Source organism: Canis aureus, chromosome 5, assembly GCF_053574225.1.
Source record: "Canis aureus isolate CA01 chromosome 5, VMU_Caureus_v.1.0, whole genome shotgun sequence".
NCBI lineage: Eukaryota > Metazoa > Chordata > Mammalia > Carnivora > Canidae > Canis > Canis aureus.
The window spans coordinates 68,791,070-68,812,634 of record NC_135615.1 but is presented as its reverse complement, the minus strand read 5'-3'; the positions used below and the strand labels follow the sequence as shown (position 1 = coordinate 68,812,634).

The following is a 21,565-nucleotide window of genomic DNA, read 5'->3' as shown; positions in this document are numbered from 1 at the left end:
CAGCTCTGTGAAAAAAGTTGATGGTATTTTGATAGAGATTGCATTGGACATATAGATTGATCTAGGTAGCAAAGACATTTTAATAGTATTTGTTCTTTCAATCTATGAGCATGGACTATTTTTCCATCACTTTGTGTCTTCCTCAATGTCTTTCATGAGTGTTCTATAGTTTTTTGGGTACAGATCCTTTACCTCTTTGGTTAGGTTTATTCCTAGGTATCTTCTGGGTTTGGGTGCAATTGTTTATGAGTCTGACTCTTTAATTTCTCTCTTCTGTCTCATTGTTAGTGTATAGAAATGCAACTGATTTCTGTGCATTGATTTTATATCCTGCCACTTTGCTGAATTGCTGTATGTGTTCTAGCAATTTTAGGGTGGAGTCTTTTGGGTTTTCCACATAGAGTATCTTGTTATCTGCAAAGAGCGAAAGTTTGACTTCTTTACCATTTCAGAAAGCTTTTATTTCTTTTTGTTGTCTGTTTGCTGAGGCTAGGACATCTAGTACTATGTTGAACAGCAGCAATAATAGTGGACATCCCTGCTGTGTTCCTGACCTTAGGGGAAAAGCACTGTTTTCCCCCATTAAGAAGGATATATGCTGTGAGCTTTTCATATATGGCTTTTATGATATTGAGGTATGTTCCCTCTATCCCTACACATGAAGAGTTTTAATCAAGAAAGGATGCTATACTTTGTCAAATGGTTTTTCAGTATCTATTGAGGATCATACAACTTATGCCCTTTTTTTTTTATTATTATTAACGTAGTGTATCACATTGATTGATTTGTAGATATTGAACCAGCCTTGCAGCCCAGGCATAAATCCCACTTGGTTGTGGTGAATAATCCTTTTAATGTATTGTTGGGTCCCACTGGCTAGTATTTTGGTGAGAATTTTTGCATCCATGTTCATCAGGGATATTGGTCTGTAATTCTCCTTTTTGGTGTGGTCTTTTTCTGGTTTGGGGGACCAAGGTAATTTTGGTCTCATAGAAAGTGTTTGGAAGTTTTCTTTCCATTTCTATTTCCTGAAACAGCTTCAGAAAAATAGGTATTAATTCTTCTTTAAATGTTTGGTAGAATTGCCCTGGGAAGCCATCTGGCCCTGGGCTCTTGTTTGTTGGGAGATTTTTGAGTTCTGTTTCAATTTCCTTGCTGGTTATGGGTCTGTTTGGGTTTTCTAGTTCTTTCTGTTTCAGTTTTGGTAGTTTATACATCTCTAGGAATGCATTCATTTCTCCCAGTTTGCCTAATTTGTTGGTATATCGTTGCTCATAATGTTCTTATAATTGTTATTTCTTTGGTGTTGTGATCTCTTTTTCGTTTATGCTTTTGAGTCTTTTTTCTTTCGATGCATTGTGGTCTAAAAATATACAGGGAATGACCCCAATTTTTTGGTACCAGTTAAGACCTAATTTGTGACACAGTATGTGATCTCTTCTGGAGAATGTTTCATGTGTACTTGAGAAGAATGTGTATTCTCTTGCTTTAGGATGGAATGTTCTGAATATAAGCCCTAATTTCCTCCTTGATCTTCCTCCTTGATAACCTATCCATTGCAGTGAGTGGGTTGTTAAAGTCCCCTACTATTATATTATTATCAAGGTGTTTCTTTAATTCTGTTATTAATTGGCTTATATGATTGGCTGCTCCCATGTCAGGGGCATAAATATTTACAATAGTTAGATCTTCTTATTGGATAGCCCCTTTAATTATGATATAGCTTCCTTCCTCATCTCATATTACAGTCTTTGGTTTAAAATTTAATTTGTCTGATATAAGGATTGGCACCCCAGCTTTCTTTTTTTTTAATTTTTATTTATTTATGATAGTCACACACAGAGAGAGAGAGAGAGAGAGAGAGAGGCAGAGACACAGGCAGAGGGAGAAGCAGGCTCCATGCACCGGGAGCCCGACGTGGGACTCGATCCTGGGTCTCCAGGATCGCGCCCTGGGCCAAAGGCAGGTGCCAAACCGCTGCGCCACCCAGGGATCCCCCCAGCTTTCTTTTGATGTCCATTAGCATGATAAGTGGTTTTCTACCCCCTCACTTTATTTTTTTTTATATTTTAATTTTCATTTATTTATTTTTTTTACCCCCTCACTTTAAATCTGGAGGTGTCTTTGGGTCAAAATGAATCTCTTGCAGACAGCATATTGGTGGGTCTTACTTTTTAAAGCCAATTTTATACCCTGTGCCTTTGATTGGGTGAAAGACATTTACATTCAGAGTAACTATTGAAGGATATGAATTTAGTGCCATTGTATTATCTGTAAAGTCACTGTTTCTTTATATTGTCTCTGTTCCTATCTGGTCTATGTTACTTTTGGGCTCTCTCCTTGCTTAAAGGATCCCTTTTAATAGTTTTTTGTAGGGCTGGTTTAGTGATCACAAATTCTTTTTGTTTCTGTTTGTTCTAGAAGCTTTTTATCTCTCCTTCTATTTTGAATGGCATCCTAGCTGGATAAATTATTCTTTGTTGCATATTTTTCTTGTTTAGCATCCTGAATATATCAGGCCAGTCTTTTCTGGCCTGCCAGGTCTCTGTGGACAGGTCTGCTGCCACTCTACTGTTTCTACCCTTGTAAGTTATGAACCTCTTGACCTGAGCTGCTTTCAGAATTTTCTTTGTCCCCGAGATTTGCAAGCTTCACTATTATATGTCAAGGTGTTGACCTATTTTTATTGATTTTGGGGGGAGGTTCTCTGTGCCTCCTGGACTTGGATGCCTGTTTCTTTTCCCAGATTAGGGAAGTTTTCCACCATAACTTGCTTCAATATATCTTCTGCCCCTCTCTTTCCTCTTATTCTGGGATCCCAATTATTCTAATATTGTTTCGCTTTATGCTATCACTTATCTCTTAAACTCTGCGCTTGTGATCCAGTAGTTTATCTCTTTTTCTCAGCTTCTTTTTTCTCCATCATTTTGTCTTCTTGATATGTCACTAATTCTTCTGCTTCATTTATCCTAGCAGTTAGAGCCTCCATTTTTTATTGCATCTCATGAATATCCTCTTTATTTTGACTTGATTAGATTTTAGTTCTTTTATTTCTCCAGTAAGGGATTCTCTAGTGTCTTCTATGCTTTTTTCAAGCCCAACTAGTATCTTTATAATTGTTACTCTGAATTCTAGTTCTGACATGTTACTTATATCCATACTAATTAGGTTCCTGGCAGTCAGTAGTGCCTTTTGTTCTTTTTTGAGGTGAGTTTTTCCATCTGGTCATTCTGTCTAGAAAAGGATAGATGAACAAGAGAACAAAATACCAAAATGGCAACAATGACCCCAGAGAAATATATAGTAAACAAATCAGAAAAGACCCAAAACTGAAAGAGAGAGAGAGAGAGAGAATATATCAGACATTCAAACAGAATAGAGCAATACACTGGATCTTGTGTGTATTTTGGTCTGTTTATTAGAAAACTAGATCCCAAAATTGTGATGAAAGAAAAACATATATATGTACAAAAAAATTAAAAACAATGAAAGGATAGAATGTAACTGTAAAAAATGAAAATTAAAAAAGATTTTAAAAATTGAATTGAGGGGGCAGCCCCGGTGGCGCAGCAGTTAAGTGCCGCCTGCAGCCCAGGGTGTGATCCTGGAGACCTGGGATCGAGTCCCACGTCAGGTTTCTTACATGGAGCCTGCTTGTGTCTCTGCCTCTCTCTCTCTCTCTCTCTCTCTGAATAAATAAATAAATCTTAAAAAAAAATCGAATTGAGGGCAGCCTGGGTGGCTCAGCAGTTTAGTGCTGCCTTCAGCCCAGGGTGTGGTCCTGGAGACCTGAGATTGAGTCCCACATCAGGCTCCCTGCATGGAATGGAGCCTGCTTCTCCCTCTGCCTGTGTCTCTGCCTCTCTCTCTTTCTCTGTCTCTCTCATGAATAAATAAAAAAAATCTTTAAAAAATAAAAATCGAATTGATAAAATAAGAAATTGGTTGAAAAAGGAAAGAAAAAAATTAAAATTGAAAGACTAGGGCAGGGATCCCTGGGTGGCTCAGCGGTTTGGCGCCTGCCTTTGGCCCAGGGCGTGATCCTGGAGACCCGGGATCGAATCCCACGTCGGGCTCCCGGTGCATGGAGCCTGCTTCTCCCTCTGTCTGTGTCTCTGCCTCTCTCTCTCTGTGACTATCATAAAAAAAAAAAAAAAAAAAAAAAAAAGAAAGACTAGGGCAGCCCTGGTAGCTCAGTGGTTTAGTGCCGCCTTCAGTCCAGGATGTGATCCTGGAGACCCGGGGTCGAGTCCCATGTCAGGCTCCCTGCATGGAGCCTGCTTCTCCCTCTGCCTCTTTCTCTCTCTCTCTCATGAATAAATAAATAAAATATTTAAAAATAAAATAAAATAAAATTGAAAGACTAAAGAATCACTGGGGAAAACCCATGAATTCTATATGCTATAGTCCCCTAGTGCTGGAGTTTTGCAGTTCTCAATGATTGGTAAACTTGGTCTTGTCTGGATGTTCTTGCTCATCTTCTGGGGGAGGGGCCTGTTGCACTGATTCTCAAGAGTCTTTTGCCCCAAGCAGAGCTGTAATGCCCTTGCCAGGGGCAGGCTAAGTAATATTCCCTGTAGGCTTTCCATGCAACTTTAGAGAATGAGAGTGAAAATGGCGGCTTCCCAATCTCCAGCCCTCGAGTGGAGAGCTTGGGCCCCTCCTCAGTGTGCCCTCAGGGAAAAGTAGTCAATCTGTCCTGTCTCCCTGGCCACTGTCTACACTCTATGCTCCCCCAGCTTGTGACTGAGGGTTTCTATGTCAGGCACAGGACCCCTTTTCGAGTCCCCAAACCCTGCCAACTCCTGCGGCTTGCATTCACCACTCCTCCCAGTGGAAAAAGGGGATCTCGCCGGTTCTGCTGCTTGCTGGGCCCTTGTTCGGAGAGCAGTCCTGCTGACTGTGCAGCAGTTAGAGGTTTCTGGCAACCCTGAGCTGAGACCCCACTCCTGGCTCGCTGATTGGAGCTGGTTTCCCCGCTCTGATGCTTGGGAACTCTGCTGCACACAGCACCCTCCCCCTCGGTCTGTGACCCTGGGGATCCTGAGTCCACACTGTCCCACCTACGATTCTGCTCCCACTTCACTGCCTGAGCACCTTTCAGGCAGGGACTGTTCCTCCCCGGAGCAGACTTCTAAAAGTTCTGATTTTGTGCTCCACTGCTATATCATTTTCCAGTAGTGGTTGATGGAGGCCTCCTTGCAGTTTATCTTCCCATATATCGCCTAGGATTCACTTCTCTGCATCTTCTACCTTGCAGAAAAGTAGTCACTTTTCTCCTTGTAGAGTTGCAGCTATACTTTTCTGAGAGTTCCAGTTGAGTCCACAGGTATTCAAAATGATTTAATAGCTATCTAGCTGATAGTAGGTCTCCTACTTCTCCACTATTTTGGACTCCGTAACATTTTTTAAAAGGCCATTTAGCTCTCTCTACAACAAACCTGTTAGAATATGCCAACGCACAAGCTTTTCACCTGCAAGTAGGTCCCCAAACTGTGAGCATTGCATCCATAATGAATTGCAACATCTCTAAGGGCTAACATACAAACGCAAATCCTCAAAATTTTAAGACAAACATCACAAACTTTGGGGGAGCAATACTACTAGAAACTTACTGTGCCTTCTTACGATCCAAATAAAAATAGCTTATTAAAATAGCTGGTAAGGGATCCCTGGGTGGTGCAGCGGTTTGGCACCTGCCTTTGGCCCAAGGCGCGATCCTGGAGACCTGGGGTCGAATCCCACATCGGGCTCCCGGTGCATGGAGCCTGCTTCTCCCTCTGCCTATGTCTCTGCCTCTCTCTCTCTCTCTCTCTGTGACTATCATAAATAAAAATAAATAAAATAAAATAAAATAAATAAAAAATAAAATAAAATAAAATAAAATAAAATAAAATAAAATAAAATAGCTGGTAAGAACCAAGAACTAGATTTGACAATGGCAGTTGTCACTAAAGATTGAAAACAACGGGCTCACTCTTGATAACCACAGGTACCTCCACTCAGACCCTGCATCTTTATTTTACCCTGTACTCCACAGTAGTGAAGAAATTCACTTCTAGAATCAGGCCTGAGTTTGAAAGCTGACACTATATGTATTAGTGATGTGACCTGGACAAATCATTTCACCCCTTTGAGCCTGTCTCTTCATCTGTAAAATAGAAGTAATAAGTTTGTACCCTGCAGAGTTGCTGTGAGGTTTAAGTAAGAATTCATATAAAGTTCTAGCATGACAATTAGTCTATATAATAGCTGCTCCATAAATCATAATCACAACTTATTATGATGTACTAAACACTATTTCTAATAAAACACTATCTGCTCTCCTATCATAGTAGAAATACCCTCTCGTCTTCAATTTCCTTATTTTCAGAGTGGGGGGAGTTTTTCCTTTGGGGCCGGTGATCTCATGGTTGAAAGGTATTAACACCACATAGAAAAAGCCCAGAAAATAATGCAGTCTGAAATTCTGGTAACTGTATCCTTGGGATAAGAAAAAAGAAGAATGAAGAGAGTAAAGACTCTGTAAACCAGTAAAGGACAGGAAGTAGAGCCCAAAGCGTTTACCATATGACTAAGAGCACTAAGGTAGAATGCCTGATGTCTGGGGAAACGAGACAAAATGAAGAATTTAAATAGCAAAAGTCTAAAAGGGGGGATGTAATAGATTCCCTCTCCACAGAAATTCATTAAATGATGAGAACTCTGCACTTAGGAAAAAGGAAGGTTGAGAGAAGTGAGTTATGATGAGGACAGTGACATCATAATGAGCACAGACAAGGCCAACACAAACCAGCTCATCTTCAAGCACGAAACACCAGACCTGGGACTGAGGTAAAGTGGAAGGTGGACAGGAGAGCTGAAAAACTCAAGCAAGCTTTTATTTAGGACAAACAAGACCCTGCCAGCAAGTCCGAGGCACAGGTAGTGTGTTGTTTGTTTTGGGATTTCCAATGGTTAGCTCTGTACCTGGCACGGCGATGATCAGTCTGGACTGAAAGAAGAAGTGCACAGACTCAGTAGTAAAAATATTGGCAGGAGATAAGAAGTCACACTAGTGGTGCCCTTCTGACCATAACTGTGTGTCCAGTCTTAATCTGGTCCAAACAACTCTGTACTGCAGCTCTGACCCCATCACTGCTCCAGTACTTTGACAGTTCTCCAGGGCCTCCAACAATGGGTCTGGATTCCTTAGCTTGGGCAGCCAAGCCTTTTGTGTTTGCTCCTGGCCTACTTTTTAGTCTTGTTTTCTGCCACTACCCTCCTCGTATGCTATGCTCCGGTCATGTCAGATGATTTGCAACTCCCCATGTATACTTGCTCTGCCACACACAGACACCCCACCTTGGCACATGCTGCTCCTTCTGTCTGAGCCACACTATGTGCCTGAGAACTCTCTATCCTTCTGTAATTATCTCAAATGTCACTTTCTTTAGACGGTGACTTTTCTAAGCAGAACTAAGTGATCCCTCCCCTAAGCTTTCAATTTTTTTTAAAAGAATTTATTTATTTATTCATAGAGACACAGAGAGAGAGAGGCAGAGACACAGGCAGAGGGAGAAGCAGGCTCCATGCAGGGAGCCCGACGTGGGACTCGATCCCGGGTCTCCAGGATCAGGCCCTGGGCTGCAGGTGGCGCTAAACCGCTGCGCCACCAGCGGCCACCAGGGCTGCCCTTCCCTAAGCTTTCAAAACACCTTGTCCACACACCTATTAATTGCAGTGAGTATAATACTATAATTCATGTTTTCATGTCATTTTTCTTTTATAAACTTCTGGGGTGCCAGGATTGGCTTCTAGTCATCTTTGCATCCCTAGCTACTAGCAAGGGGACACAGAACTTTTAAAAATGTTGAATAAATGAAGAGATTTTAAAGACCCAAAATAGAAGTAGAGCTTAAATCCTTGAGTGAACAAGACACAGGACACTAAGACAGTTAGGGATGGGAGGGTCCATCCCTTTATTTTTTTTTGGAGGGGGGGGTCCATCCCTTTAATCAGAAGATCCCATCATGAATGGCAACTATAAGATTCCCTCCAACTATCTCCTGTTATCATTATCAGAGACAGAATTTGGGGCTCAACATATGACAGGCCCACCCCAGTAAGACATCCCCTGTCTTATATGATTCCCAACCATTTCTCACACTCATTTTGCCTTTGAAAAGACAACTTCATTTTCATATGCTTTAGTATCACATCTTTTGTGAAATAACCCCTATTTCAAAATGCTCCAAAAGCCAAATTATTCTCTCCTACTCCAATTCTCATTTTCTCACTCTCTTACAAAGTGGAATGGAAAACTTCAGGGCTAAATTAAGGATGCAAAACATCGGAGCCCAAACTTAGCATGCAACTTTAGGGAAATTATACCTCTATATATTTCAACCAGCTCTTCCTTCAATGGAATCAACCCTACTATCTAGGAAATAATAAAAGGTACAACTTACACGGTGCTTACTATGCACCTCACATATATTAACCTGTTTAATTTTATACTTCTTCGAGGTAAGTACTATTATTATCCCCCACTGTGCACAAGGGGACTTGAAGAAGGTTGTAAAGCTCAGTTAATGAGTGGTAGAGGCAGAGCTAGAATCTGAGTGGTCTGGCTCTAGAATCCATGCAGTTAACCATTACCCTCTTTGCCCTCTCCAGGCCATTGAAAGGCACTGTATGCAGTACAAAACTCCAGCATGTTAAAGCATAAGGGCAAACCCTGAATGACTGGCCTCAGATACACGACAGTGCTATATATTTCGATCCAAATGATTTTACAGCCCAGATTTTAGAACTCAAACCACCCACCATTTATAGCTAAAATATTTAGGGTCTCTTATGATTTTAGCTATCTAGGAGATATATTTGTCTTTTACTGGTACTACACTGACAATTCAGATGACAGTGTCACTAGATGAACATCCATCCATCTTGGGGTGTAGCTTTATGGATCAACGGGTTAGGTATTTCCCAAGAGAAATATGGCAGAAAGTGCACTTGTGTTCATGACTCTTCTACAGAAACAATTTTATTTTTAAAAAAGCATTAAATATTTAGGTCCATATTACCCTTTATCCAAAAAATTAATTTAGACAAAATTTTAAGACCATCCACTAGGTGTGATGTAGCACCTTCAAACTGTTATCAATCCCTTATAATCATATTCCCTTTGGTCAATGGGCCATTTAGAAAGTGCTGAATGTATATGTGTTGAATGAACACTTTGTCAGATTTGGATTCAGAACTCTACATTTCCAGATGTTTCCTCAGAAGTAACGGGTGCTTTATCATAGTCATATATGCTCTGGAGAACTCTAGTCTTCAGTCCTGCCTCAAGAAGGAGACTTACTCAAGTTTCTAGAAAAGCCTAAAGCCACACTCATCTGTACCCCGTGATTTCTACGTTGTTTTCTTCCCATCAGAGAGAGAACAGAGAAAGATCAGGTTACATTGCTTTCTTGGGCCTGCATAAATTCCTGTGAGGTTCTCTTCTGTCAGGAAAAGTTTCCCTGGCAACCATATTTACACACTCACTTAATTCCCTCCTCTCCTTTGATTTGCTGGTTGGTATAAAAATTAATTTGCATTGAATTGCTTAAGCTTACAAGTTAATCAGTTTAACAGACTTCTAAAATTTCAGACCCTGGTTTCTGGCCAAAATGTGCTTCTTAAGGGGCCGGTCTCCTTTCTTTTGAAATTTGAATATAATTCTCTTCAGTTCAATATTTTCAACATATATATTGTTTCTTGCTATAGGTAGAGAAAAGAATATTCTCCTAAGAGCATCTGGCCAATATTATTAGTTAGGAAGATCAAGAGAAGAAGAGGGGCCTCTAAATTAATTCCAAGTAAGCAAGTGGTCAAATTCCCAAAGCTCAGCTATGATAAAGAGCTGGAATAGAAGAGTCAAGAAACAAGACAAAAAATCTGGGCCATATGAAATGATGAACTCTGGCCTATGATTCTGGGTGATCAGAGTTTAGGACCTGGATAACAGGAATGGAACACTGAGTTATCAACTATGGAGTGTTACTAATTCATCCACCATGTATTTATTAAGCATCTAATAGTACTTGGTGCTGGGAACATAGCAGTGAATAAGTCAGACCCAGGTCCTGCCTTCATAAAGTTTATAGTCAAATATTTAAATAGTGAACCAATGTTGGCTTTGTTATTGAACCAAGTAGCTTTGGGCTAGGGGCTTGTTATACAATTTCCTAAAAGGCCCAGAACTGGTTTCAGAGTATGGATGGAGAAACAAGTTCAAGAAACCCTTCCTGGAATAGGTTAAATTGGCATGTCAATAAGTCTTTGACATGTACAATGGGATGGTTTCTTTATATCTTCAACAACAATGATACTTGAGTCTCTAAACAGGGAGATGAAGAAGAGTATATTTATCATAGGGCACAAGGCTAGATACTTTGCAGTATGTATGTTTTCTAGAGTTAAAAGTATATAAAGGTACAAGCTATTCTTAAGCATATTCAACTATTTATTGAGCACCTACTATGTTCAAGGAATGGTTTTTCAGAACTAAAGCTACAGATACAAAAAATATATATATAGTTCCTAGTAATTTTAACAATGTGGTAAGTGCTAAAATGAGATGTTAATGTACAAAGGAAGAAGACTAGAGAGGAAGGATACTAATTCATTAAAAGCTGGTAGGGAAATGCTCCTGAGATGCAATGTTTGAATTGAATCTTTATAGATAGAGAAGTTTGTTGTTTTCAGCTAATAAATTTGGTACATAGCAATAGATAACTACTACAGTGCTTATGGAGACTATACCACTAGCACAAACAGGAGACCATGGAGAACATCTGGCTATCTAAACTTGGTTTTGTGAAATATACCACAGATTATACTCTAAATCTCTTTATAGTTTTAATCTACATATCCTTAGGCTCACCTGGTCCACACTGAGTAGAAAGTGAGAACAATCGCTCTGGGAATGGGAATGGGAATGGGAATGGGAATGGGAATGGGAATGGGAATGACACAGGTAATGGGAGGAAGCAACACAATCTCAGTCTTGTCTGATATCTTCCACAGAAGAACCTAGGTTGGTTAGTGTTTGGACCTGGTCAAGTGGCTAGCTAGTATCAAGTGGTATAAGGACTTGGTCAGTATTAGTCAAATAATTACTCAGAGGGACCAGGAGTGGGAGGAGGAAGAGGATGAGTAAAAGTTGTTTTTGAGAGAGCAGTAATCAGGAGAATCAAAAAAACTTCATTTGTTGTCAGTGCCAAGTAATGACTGTAAAGCCAAAAATAAGATATAATATCAAAGATTAAGTTTTCCTGATTCAGATGGGTAGATAAAGGAACAGAGTGGACAATAAAGGCAAAGGTGGAACACGAGCATTCAAGACAAATGTGGTAACCTGGTCACATTGTTCAAAGCTCTGGGTAGTCCCTGATATGGGGGTGAAGGGGTGGCATCAGCCTGACTAAAAATGCATTAGGTCAGAGCAGATAAGCTGTATTTTATCTGTTCAATCCCAACTTCTATTTTAGGTCAAAAAAAGCTCAAGCAAATGGGGATATTTGACTACAAAAGGAAAAGAAACGAACTCATTTCTTATTTAAATTGGGAGTAACAACAGCATCAGGACTGTAACTCTATCTAATAATACTCTCAAGACAGGATGGATGAGTTTCCACAACCATTCTGGGTAATAATTCCTTGCCTCCTTATTCTCTTTTTCTTCATATTGGCTATCTAGTTGATAGTCAATATTCAAATATTCAAAATATTTCCCATTTGCCCTTTATATCAGGAGTTCAAAATGAGAAGACCACAGGAAAATGCTGCACCATGTGCACCATGACACAAGGACTTAAGACACACTACACAACCAAAGCAAGGGCTCTAGTACAACATGCTTTTCCCACTTTAGGAGATAGTATTGATGCCTTCAGGCAGAACTTATTCAATGATGTCTTGGGTCCAGTGCAAAATGAAAAAGCAGGACTCTTGTTAAAAAACTAAGAATTTCAAGAGATCAACAATGGAGCATTATAACCAAGTGAGAAGGCTTTCTAAGTGCAGGATTCTGGGAGGTTGCAAAGCTGGTCTTGCCTTCAGGGACAATATAGCATGGTCCTTTAGGGTCAGAGTCAGGTCCAAATCCCATCAAGCTACCCATTACTCATGTGATCTTAGGCAGTTTATTTAGTTTCTTCATGCTTCCAAGAGGTTATGTAGCTGTAATCTAGTATTGTGAGGATTAAATAGGATAATGAATAGAATGTATACAAAGTGTTTAGCACATAGTAAGCACTCAACATGTGGTAGCTGAACTAATATTGTTCATTGAAATATGCAGGTAATTATCAAAGCAATAAGTTAAAGAATGAATTGCTGAACTGCTATTAAGGATATGAAAGCATGCAATTGGGATTTGGGGACAACTAAAATAATGAGGCAGACAAGGAAAATCGCCTTCTCTAATCACTTTCCTACTCCTCTCTTCCCATTTATTGCAAAGCATACAAAGGGCAATGTACATGCTGCCTCCATTTTTTATCCACATCTTATGCCACAATCCTCTTTACTCTCGTGTTTAATATGCCCATGGCCACCCCCCACTGAACTGAAGCTATTGTTCTCAAAAAGTTACTAATGAGCCTGTGCTTACTAACTAAAATGGGCATTTCCCACTTCCTCTGTACAATGTCATACTACTAATCAATTCCTCCATCTTGAGACCGTCTTCTCCTTCCTGACTTCTGTTGACACTGCACCTTCATGGATAACAGCTTGTTCAGTCAGCCTTGCATCTATCAGGTATACAAATGATCATGAAGAGAATGCATTTGTCAGATGAATAAATTAGGTGGTTCTTTGACTTCTCTGATAGTCCTTTTCTACCAGATTGACCATATTTCTTCTTCCTATCTCCCTAAATGTGGGCTTTGCCCACAAAGCTTCAACCTTTGGTCCTCTACACCTCGGCTTGTATACTGCCACTTCTGGTCGACTAATCACATGGCTTCAATGATCACCTTCTTCACATCAGACTCCTTGACTTCTCTTTTTTGAGCACCAACTTCCCACTTCCCAATACTTAGGGGACATGTCCACTTGTAAGTTCTAGTATCACCTCAAGATGTCTAGCACCCAGCTTTTCCTCTTCTCCCCAAACTGGCTTTCCTTTTTGTTTGGTACATAGCAAACAATCTTGTTAATCTTGTCACCCATGTTCAGGGCCATATTTGATTCTTCCTTCTTTCTTTCTTTCTTTCTTTTTTTTTTTTAAAGATTTTATTTATTTATTCTTTAGAGAGAGAGAGAGAGAGAGAGGGGCAGAGGGAGAAGCAGGCTCCACGCAGGGAGCCCGATGTGGGACTCGATCCCGGGACTCCAGGACCACACCCTGGGCTGAAGGCGGCGCTAACCCGCTGAGCCACCAGGGCTGCCCCTCTTCCTTATTTCTTGTCCTTCATATCCACATCCTGTTCACACTTCCTTTGTGATACTTAATTGAACCCATCTTTTGTTTTCACTGCCATCACCTTAATTCAGTTCCTTACCCCCTCACATCTAGACTATTTAAATAATGTGCTAGCTGGTTGTGCAGTTCTCTTCTCTTTCTACACCTACTAAAGTTTATTGTCCACACTGTTGTTGAGAATTTTTTTTAAAAAATACTGTTATTTTTTCATCCATTTTGCACTGGACCCCCTACATTTCCCTAACCAAACATCTTCAGACTTTCCATCATACAGAATAAAGTTCTAACTCCTTAGTGCAGCATTCAGTGCCTATTAAAATCTGGCTTCTACCACCCCTTCCAGTCTTAAATTTCTCTACTTAAATCTCTGATCTTGCCAGATTGGTCCCTAAAACTTTCTTCCCTACTCCAGTCCTGTATTTTATAAACATGATTTTTCCCATCTGGAAATTCCTTACACCCTCCTCTTTATATAACAAAAATCACCATGCCTCTGAAAAAAGCCTTCCTTCATAATCGTAGTCCATAATGATCTTTTTTTTTTTTTTTTTGACTACTATAATACCACATGTTTCAGCGCTTTGAAAATTTACTGAATGGCCGCTTTATATTTAATCCTCACAACTGGGACGCCTGGGTAGCTCAGTGGTTGAGTGTCTGCCTTCGGCTCAGAGCATGATCCCAGGGGCCTGGAATCGAGTCCTGCATGGGGCTCCCTGCATGGAGCCTGCTTCTCCCCTCTGCATATGTCTCTGCCTCTCTCTCTCTCTGTATCTCTCATAAATAAATAAAATCTTTAAAAAAAATCCTCACAACTCCATGAGTTAGGTTGCATTCTTATAGATGAAGAAACAAAGTCAACTAACTTGTCCAAGTCACATAGCAAGTAACTGGTAGAACTGGGATCCAAGTCCTTGTTTAGGTGAGACTACTCCCCAGACTATACCACCTCTCTCATTTTCCTGTCTCTTCCAAACCACAAATACAGCACAGTATTTGCACACAAGCAGGTGCTCAGTAAACATGGTGATTGAGAAAATTGCTTAAATAGCACCTGTGACTCTAGCACTTAACAGAATCGTCAATCCTAGCAATGTATACTAGGCATATCACCTTCTTCAATTGCTTGATCTGTAGTAGAGCTCAAGACAGGGGATTTGCCAAAAATTCACCACTATCCATTCCAAAAATAAATGTGGTTTAAGCAAAGCTAAAAAGCCTTTATCTGATTCAAACATGAGATGAGTTTGGGGGATGTCCACTGTACCACCTCTAGGTCAATCCTTGCTGTTTCCAAATGATTAGGAAGTAAAAATAGGCTGGCTAGTTGATGGCTTATGACATTAAATGGACCATTCTGGAGGTGGATGCTAAGACAGCAGAACAGGATTTCTCTGCTTTGATTGCTAAGAAAAGTGCATCATGGGTGGAAAATGGGAGCAAAAGAGGATAACAGTAAGGAGGGAGACAGAACAGAAAGGAAATGCTAGAAATAGTCTATTGAGGAGATGGTGTTGTCCTTTTCTGAATAGTTGCTTGAAGCTGTCAGATCCAACCCTGTCCTTTGCGGCTGGCACCACGTAACAGTGGGCTCTGCTGCTTCTGCATGATTCATGGCTCAATCCTGAACTGCTTGTCCTGACCCCTATCAAGGCCAGATCCTCTCTTGCTCCAGATCCTCCCGGCTTCTGACCTTATTACTCACTTCCTTAGGTCTCAGAAATCTGACATTAGATTTGACATTCAGTGTTGCCTCCCTGGTTATGCCCTCTATTTTCCTCTTGTTCTCTCAGGATCGTACCTCTATTACCACACATTCTACCCTATGTCCAGGCCTTCTACTTGGGAGCTACTGCAAAGTATCCCTTCCCCCGTCTCCACATGTTGGACTGTTACTTGGAAAGATACAAGTGACAAAGACCAGGGGTGAGGCTCAGAAAAATTGATGAGGGGAAAAAGTGGGGAGGAAGAATAAGCAGGAGGGACGCCTGGGTGGCTTAGTGGTTAAGCGCCCGCCTTCGGCCCAGGGTGTGATCCTGGAGTCCTGGGATCGAGTCCCACATCAGGCTCCCTGCATGGAGCCTGCTTCTCCCTCTGCCTGTGTCTCTGCCTGTGTCTCTGCCTCTCTCTCTCTCTCTCCCCCTGTGTGTGTGTGTCTCTCGTGAATAAATAAAATCTTAAAAAAAAAAAAAAAGAAGAAGAAGAAGGAAAACACCACTGGAAAATTGTAGTGGCAACTAGAAATTCTAGATTACTTCTGGAAAGTTACTTTATCGAGGAAGGAAGAAGGCCATGGCTACTATATAAAGCCATTGCCTAGAGATACCATACCCTTCAAGCGTCTATATTCACTGATTCCTCTGCTTTGGCTGCCCTTCCTGTCCTTTCCAATCTTCTCTGCAAGACAAACTCCTATTCATCCTTCAAGATCTTGCTTAAACATGTTCTTTTCTGGAACGCCTTCTCTGACCCTCTCAGACAGCTAATTGTTCCCGCCTTTGTGATTCCATAGCTCTTTATATACACATCTATTATGCTATCACTTTTACTGGCAATTTTATTTGTCTCTCTCACTACTTCTTTGAGGACAAGGACTAATTATCTTATTCATCTCTGCAGCCCCAAGACATAGCACAAGACACAGCAGAGTGCCTGGCATATAGCTAGTGTTTGTTGTTATGGGATAAAAGACATCAAGAGCAGTAAGCAGTGCAATTTGCACTTCACTTGCAAAAATCAAATTGGTTCCTGGTACTTTTCATGTGTAACCACATCTTCCCTTGATTTGGGAGAAGCGACTTTAGACTCATAAAGGAAATTCTATTGATATCACTGGCACATCAGCGAGATTTTCATTCCCATTGATAATAGCAGCATCCCCTCCCACCCCCACCACACACACACACACACACACACACACACACACTTCCAAGAAGCTCCCAGGGCAAGCTTAACATTAGTGGCACATGGCCCATCCTACCATCTCTGTTGTAGTGAAAGCTAAATTACACCGTGAGCCGAAAGCTGCCACAGACCTTAGTTATCTCCTGGTGGTTGGGGGAGGGGGGGTGGATAATCCAAAGAACACAACACTCTGTAGCAGACCTAGGAGTAGGGTGAGGAAGGAAGATGAATTTAAACCTTGCCTTATAAGAAATTTGTTAGAAACTCACGCAGAACAGCCGCTTCTTCTGGACATGACAGACCCGATCCTGGTGTCCGGCAGTGACCTTTGCCCATGAGTGTCAGGTCATCACCCAGCACAGAAAACAAGGGGCCAGTGCCTTTCCTGGGCATCCCTCCTTCTCAAACCTGGCAAATCTTGGGGCCTGCTTTTCCTTTAGGGGATTGTCCTCTCCTCCCAGCACCGGCAACCCCCAGTTCCCTCTGCTGGTGCCCCTTTAAGTGCCAATCTCGCCTTCGTCCCACTGGGGGCCCCAGCTTGACTCCGGGTCAAAAGTGCGGGCGGCCGGGCTGTCAGGCCCGGCTGGGGCGGCGGGGAGGACGCCGAGGTCAGGCCCGACGCCGGGGCTCCTCGCACTCTGCGGGACGAGCGCGGCGGGCGCAGGCCTCTGCGCGGGCCTCTGCGCGGGCCTCTGCGCGGAAGGGGCTCGGCCCCCGGGAAGCCGCCCGGGCCGGTGCTCCCGCCGGTGCCCGTCAGCCTGCCGCAAGCGCCGGCCCCGCAGCGGCGCCGCAGCCCTCGCGGCCCCTGGGTCCCCGCACCCTGCGCGTCGCGGCCGGTCGCCCCGCGGGCCCCGCGCCGCGAATCTCGGGGTCAGGCCGCCCGCCGCCCGCCGCCCGCTCGCCGGTGCCCACGGCAGCGCCCCGCCCCGCGCGGCCCGGCCCGGCCGCCGCACCCCGGCCCGGCCGTGACAGCTGGCTGCCCCAAGGGTTAAGCCGGCAGCGCGGCGGCCCGAGCGCCCCGTGCGCCTCGCGTCCGCGGCGAGCCTGCCCCAGCGCGCACGCGCCCGCCCGTTACCTGCGGTCGCGTTCGCGCTCCTCCTCCACCTGGCCGCTCTCTCCCGGGGGCCGCCCCTCAGCCCGCCCCCTCGGCTCGGCGCCGCGCACCCTGCTGGCTACTCGGACACAGCCGGGGAGGAGGGGCGTGGGGCGATTACCATATATTAGCATACCAGCGTGCGTCACGTGGCCGCTCCAGCCAATGGTCACTCTGGGAAGGCGGGGATTGGGTTGAACACGCCTAGGTGCTGCTCCGGGCCTGAACCGGTGGCCATGGCAACGGCTGGGAGGGCGGGGGGGGGCGGCTACGGGGAGCGGGGAGGCTCGGGAGGCTCGGGAGCCCCGTGGCCCCCAGGAGCATCCCTCCTACCTGAATTCCGTGTGGAGACACCGTGCACTTTTCCCACCCCGCGGAGGGAGAGGGGTGGGACCTGGCTCCTTTCAGAAGGATTCAGACTCAGCAAACAGTAAATGAGCGCTTACCACGTGCCTGGCACTTTTCTGCAGGATATGAATCTCGGGGTAACCTTGTGATGGCAGGACTGTTGACCCTACTTAAAAGAAGGGAAAGTGGAGGCTCGGAGAGATGAGGTCACTCACCCGAAGTCACACAGTCACACCAAATGGCCAAAGGGGAGCTCTGAGCCCATTTTTCACTTCAGGCCCAGGACTCTTTCGAGTGACTTTCTCCAGCAGGGGTCTCCCAGTACCTCCTCACAATTCCAGGTATACAGAGCGGCGGAGAAAAGATCCTCTTGCAAACTTTGTACCGTGCTTTAGTGTTTCTTTATAATGACCTTTGAGGTTTAGTAGGCAGACAGGTATGCCCATATTGCAGATGAGGAGAAATGAGGCTCAGAGAGGTGCAAGACCTGCCTCAGGTCAAACAGCTTTTAAAAGCTAGTACTTAAGTACTATGACTTATACTCAATACTTTACAAACTTTTCCATTCAGTCTTCTCAAAAGTGGTGTTGCTATGACCATTTTACAGATTTAAAAAAACTGAGGCTTTCGGAAATTAAGCAAATTTCCAAGGGCTACATAGCTAGTAAGTAACAGATTTAGGTTCAAATCTAGATTTATCACGCTCCAAAGCTAGACTCATGAAATCTCTTTGTACCAGGTTCATTTAATTTAGGCTTGGACTTGGACATCTGTAAAAGAACTTTCCCGTCTACCTTCTTAAAATGTGACTATGCTCTTAGTCCAGCAAAAAACATCATGTGACAGGTGGTATGAGTTATGGTCACAGAGGCTAAATAGTAAAAGAATAGAGTCACCTCTGTAGGTGGGTAAGAACTCTCTACAATTTTCTGCCTCTTGATTCTTACCCCTAGTGATTTGATAATTTGCCTAAAAAGCAGAGAAGTTTAAAAGTATAAACATCTGCATACGGGCTTACCTTCTGCTCCTTCCTTTAAGTTAGCTCAGTGGTTTTCTAATTACTGGACAAGGACATATGCCTCAGATTAAATATGCTAAACTTTATGGACATTTTAAGGGATTATCAAAGGTAATTTTGAATGTATTGTACATTTCACTTTAAAATGAAGGACAAGGACATATGCCTCAGATTAAATATGCTAAACTTTATGGACATTTTAAGGGATTATCAAAGGTAATTTTGAATGTATTGTACATTTCACTTTTGGGCTGATTTAAAAGCCAATTTCCTCCTAAACTGTGACTGGGGTTCAAAAACCCAACTGTGCCAGGGCACCTGGGTGGCTCAGTCGGTTAAGTGTCGGCCTTCAGCTCAGGTCACGATCCCAGGCTCCTGGGATGAAGCCCCACATCAGGCTCCCTGCTCAGTGGAGAGCCTGCTTCTCCCTCTCCCTCTGCTGCTCCCCCTGCTTGTGTGCTCACTCTCTCTGTCAAATAAACAAATATAATCTTAAAAAGGCCCAACTGTGAAGGCAGACTTTTTTGGGATAAAAGCTACTCACAAATGTGTGACTTTGGGTAAGTTGCTTAACCTCTCTGTGCCTCAATTTCCTCATTTGTAAAATAGGATGGGAACAGCCATGAGAATTAAACGAATTAACATATAAAAAGCATTTAGTACAAGTCCTGGCTCAGGATAAAACTTCCATAATTGTTAGCTGTTATTGCCTCAGGAGCTTTCCTAGGAACAGACAACCCACGTGTACAGAATCTCTCAAGGTTTCCAAGCTGGCTTTGGAATTTTGAAGCTGCTCCCCATCCCTTGTGGCATATTAAACAGCCTGTTGTGCTGCTGAACCCTTGTTATCTCTCCAATGACATTCCCTCTTCTTAGGATCATAAATAATTCCCAGACTCAAAGGAGCTGGTTTCCCCTGCACATCTCCTAGCACCAAATTACCAGAGTGGCTCCTTGCAGAAGGGGATCTTGACAAACAGCGGAGCCATAAGTCAGGCTCCTTTGAAACACTTTTATGAGCGCCTTAATGAGGGAGATGAGCTGTCATCAGGAACTTGCCTGTCCTTCCTGGCCACAGGAAATGAGCTCTTTGTGCTCAAAGGATTTCCAAAGCTGAGGAGCAAAGAGTTTTCAGGAAGTGGGGCAGGGATGAAAAGCTGTTGACTCAAGAGAAATCCAGGGCTAAACAGCCCCCATCCTGCCATTCACCTTATAGGGTCAAATGACTCCCGATCTTATTGCAGCAATAGCACCAAAGGGTGGCTTGTGTGGAGGGTGTTAATTCACCTTTTCTCCCCTCCATCCCCCCACCCCCCCACCAAAGTACATGCTCAGACAGCTAAACCACCGCCAGCCCAAAAGATAAGGCAGTATGGAACAGTGGTTAAGAGCAAGGTTTCTTGGAGCTAAAGAAGCAAGTGTGAATCCTGCTTCCACTACCTTGGAATGGTTGCTTAACCTCTCCGTGTCTGGAAATAATACAGTGCCCACCTTCTAGGCTCCTGTGAAGATAAACGAGTTACTAACATAAAGCACACCCTATAGGAAGCACTAGAGGCGTATTTTTAATTAAGCAGAATAAACTTGTAAGTCCAGTACAGGCCCTCTCCATCTCCCTCAACCATATGCTGCCCCACCCACTCCCATCCTGACTTGCAAATGAAGGTTGCCCAGGAATAAGAATATGAGCTTGGGAACTCTAGTTGGAATCCTGACTCGGCCACTTTCCTTGTTCTGTGAACTTGACTAAGTGTTTACATCCCTAAACCACAGTTATTTGTAAATTGAGACTAACTTCCTCCCAGAGCTACTCTGAGCATTTGATCAGATAATGTCAAGCAAGAGGTGATGGGGTCTTGTTTGATCATAATCATCTTGCTCTTGTACTGAGCTGTTTCTGGTGAACATCTTTGCTCTCCTATGATGAAAATAACATTTACTGAGGACTTAACTCTGGCCTTATTCTATAAACATCATCTTATCTAATACTTACACTAAGACAAAGGCCCAGAGGGATTAAGTAATTCAACCAAGATCACAATGGAAGTCGGTGGGAGGCCAGTATTCAAGCAGGACTGTCTGATTCCCAAGTCCATGCTGGCGACCCACCATGACCTGGTCTCCCACTCCAGCATGGCTCATACAACTCACGGAATGTGTGCTCTATTTCAGTAGCATTCCTCCCCCATCCACACGCACATGTTTTCCACCCAGCAGCACCCGGCACCATAAGTGCTCCACCCAATACTTACTGAGGGAGCGAAAGTAAATGACTGTGACATTTAATAGTGAAGATAGTCCCCTTTTTTGGGCTGCCCCAGTGGGGAAGAAAAGCAGCTGGCAACCCCCCACCCCTCCAGCATCCTCTTCCTGCTAATCGTGTGGAAAGCCTCCTTCCTTCCCCCATGGGGGACTCAGGCTTCTTAGTTTCAGAGATCCACAATAGGCCCAGTGATGACTCATCTGCAATGAACATTTGGAGAGCTGTCAGGGCCACTGGTGCTTTTTAGGGCTCTGTTAACATGCATCAGTGGGGTGATTTCCAGTTAATGGCCTTGGATCTGTATATTTGTTTCCTAGGGCTGCCATAACAAAATGCCACAATCTAGGTGGCTTAAAACAACACAAACTTATTCTCTCACCTTTCAGGAGCCAGAAATCCAAAATCAAGGCGTCAGCATGGTTGGTTTCTTCTCTGGGGGATTCAAAAAGAAAATATATTCAATGCCTCTCTCATGGC

The 21,565-nt window shown here is 43.2% G+C and overlaps 1 protein-coding gene and 1 long non-coding RNA gene across 10 annotated transcripts in view; one reads left to right on the top strand and one right to left on the bottom strand.

Annotated features, from left to right (window-relative positions):
- The window catches only part of PHC2 (polyhomeotic homolog 2), a 121,957-nt gene extending 104,399 nt beyond the window's left edge, over positions 1 to 17,558 (bottom strand). The window contains exon 1 of one of the 5 annotated variants that reach the window (XM_077898564.1): positions 17,442 to 17,558. The gene's annotated coding sequence lies outside the window, so the exon portion shown is untranslated. Of the gene's footprint in view, positions 1 to 16,635; positions 16,997 to 17,441 lie in introns of those variants that run through there. The other 4 variants (XM_077898565.1, XM_077898563.1, XM_077898566.1 and 1 more) reach the window with 4 other exon arrangements.
- LOC144314460 (uncharacterized) overlaps positions 6,602 to 21,565 on the top strand; it is a 35,753-nt gene continuing 20,789 nt past the window's right edge. The window contains exons 1-3 of one of the 5 annotated variants that reach the window (XR_013380381.1): positions 6,722 to 6,924; positions 7,521 to 7,722; positions 11,523 to 11,680. This is a non-coding gene — a long non-coding RNA (uncharacterized LOC144314460). Of the gene's footprint in view, positions 6,925 to 7,520; positions 7,723 to 11,522; positions 11,681 to 21,565 lie in introns of all 5 variants that reach the window. The other 4 variants (XR_013380380.1, XR_013380382.1, XR_013380379.1 and 1 more) reach the window with 4 other exon arrangements.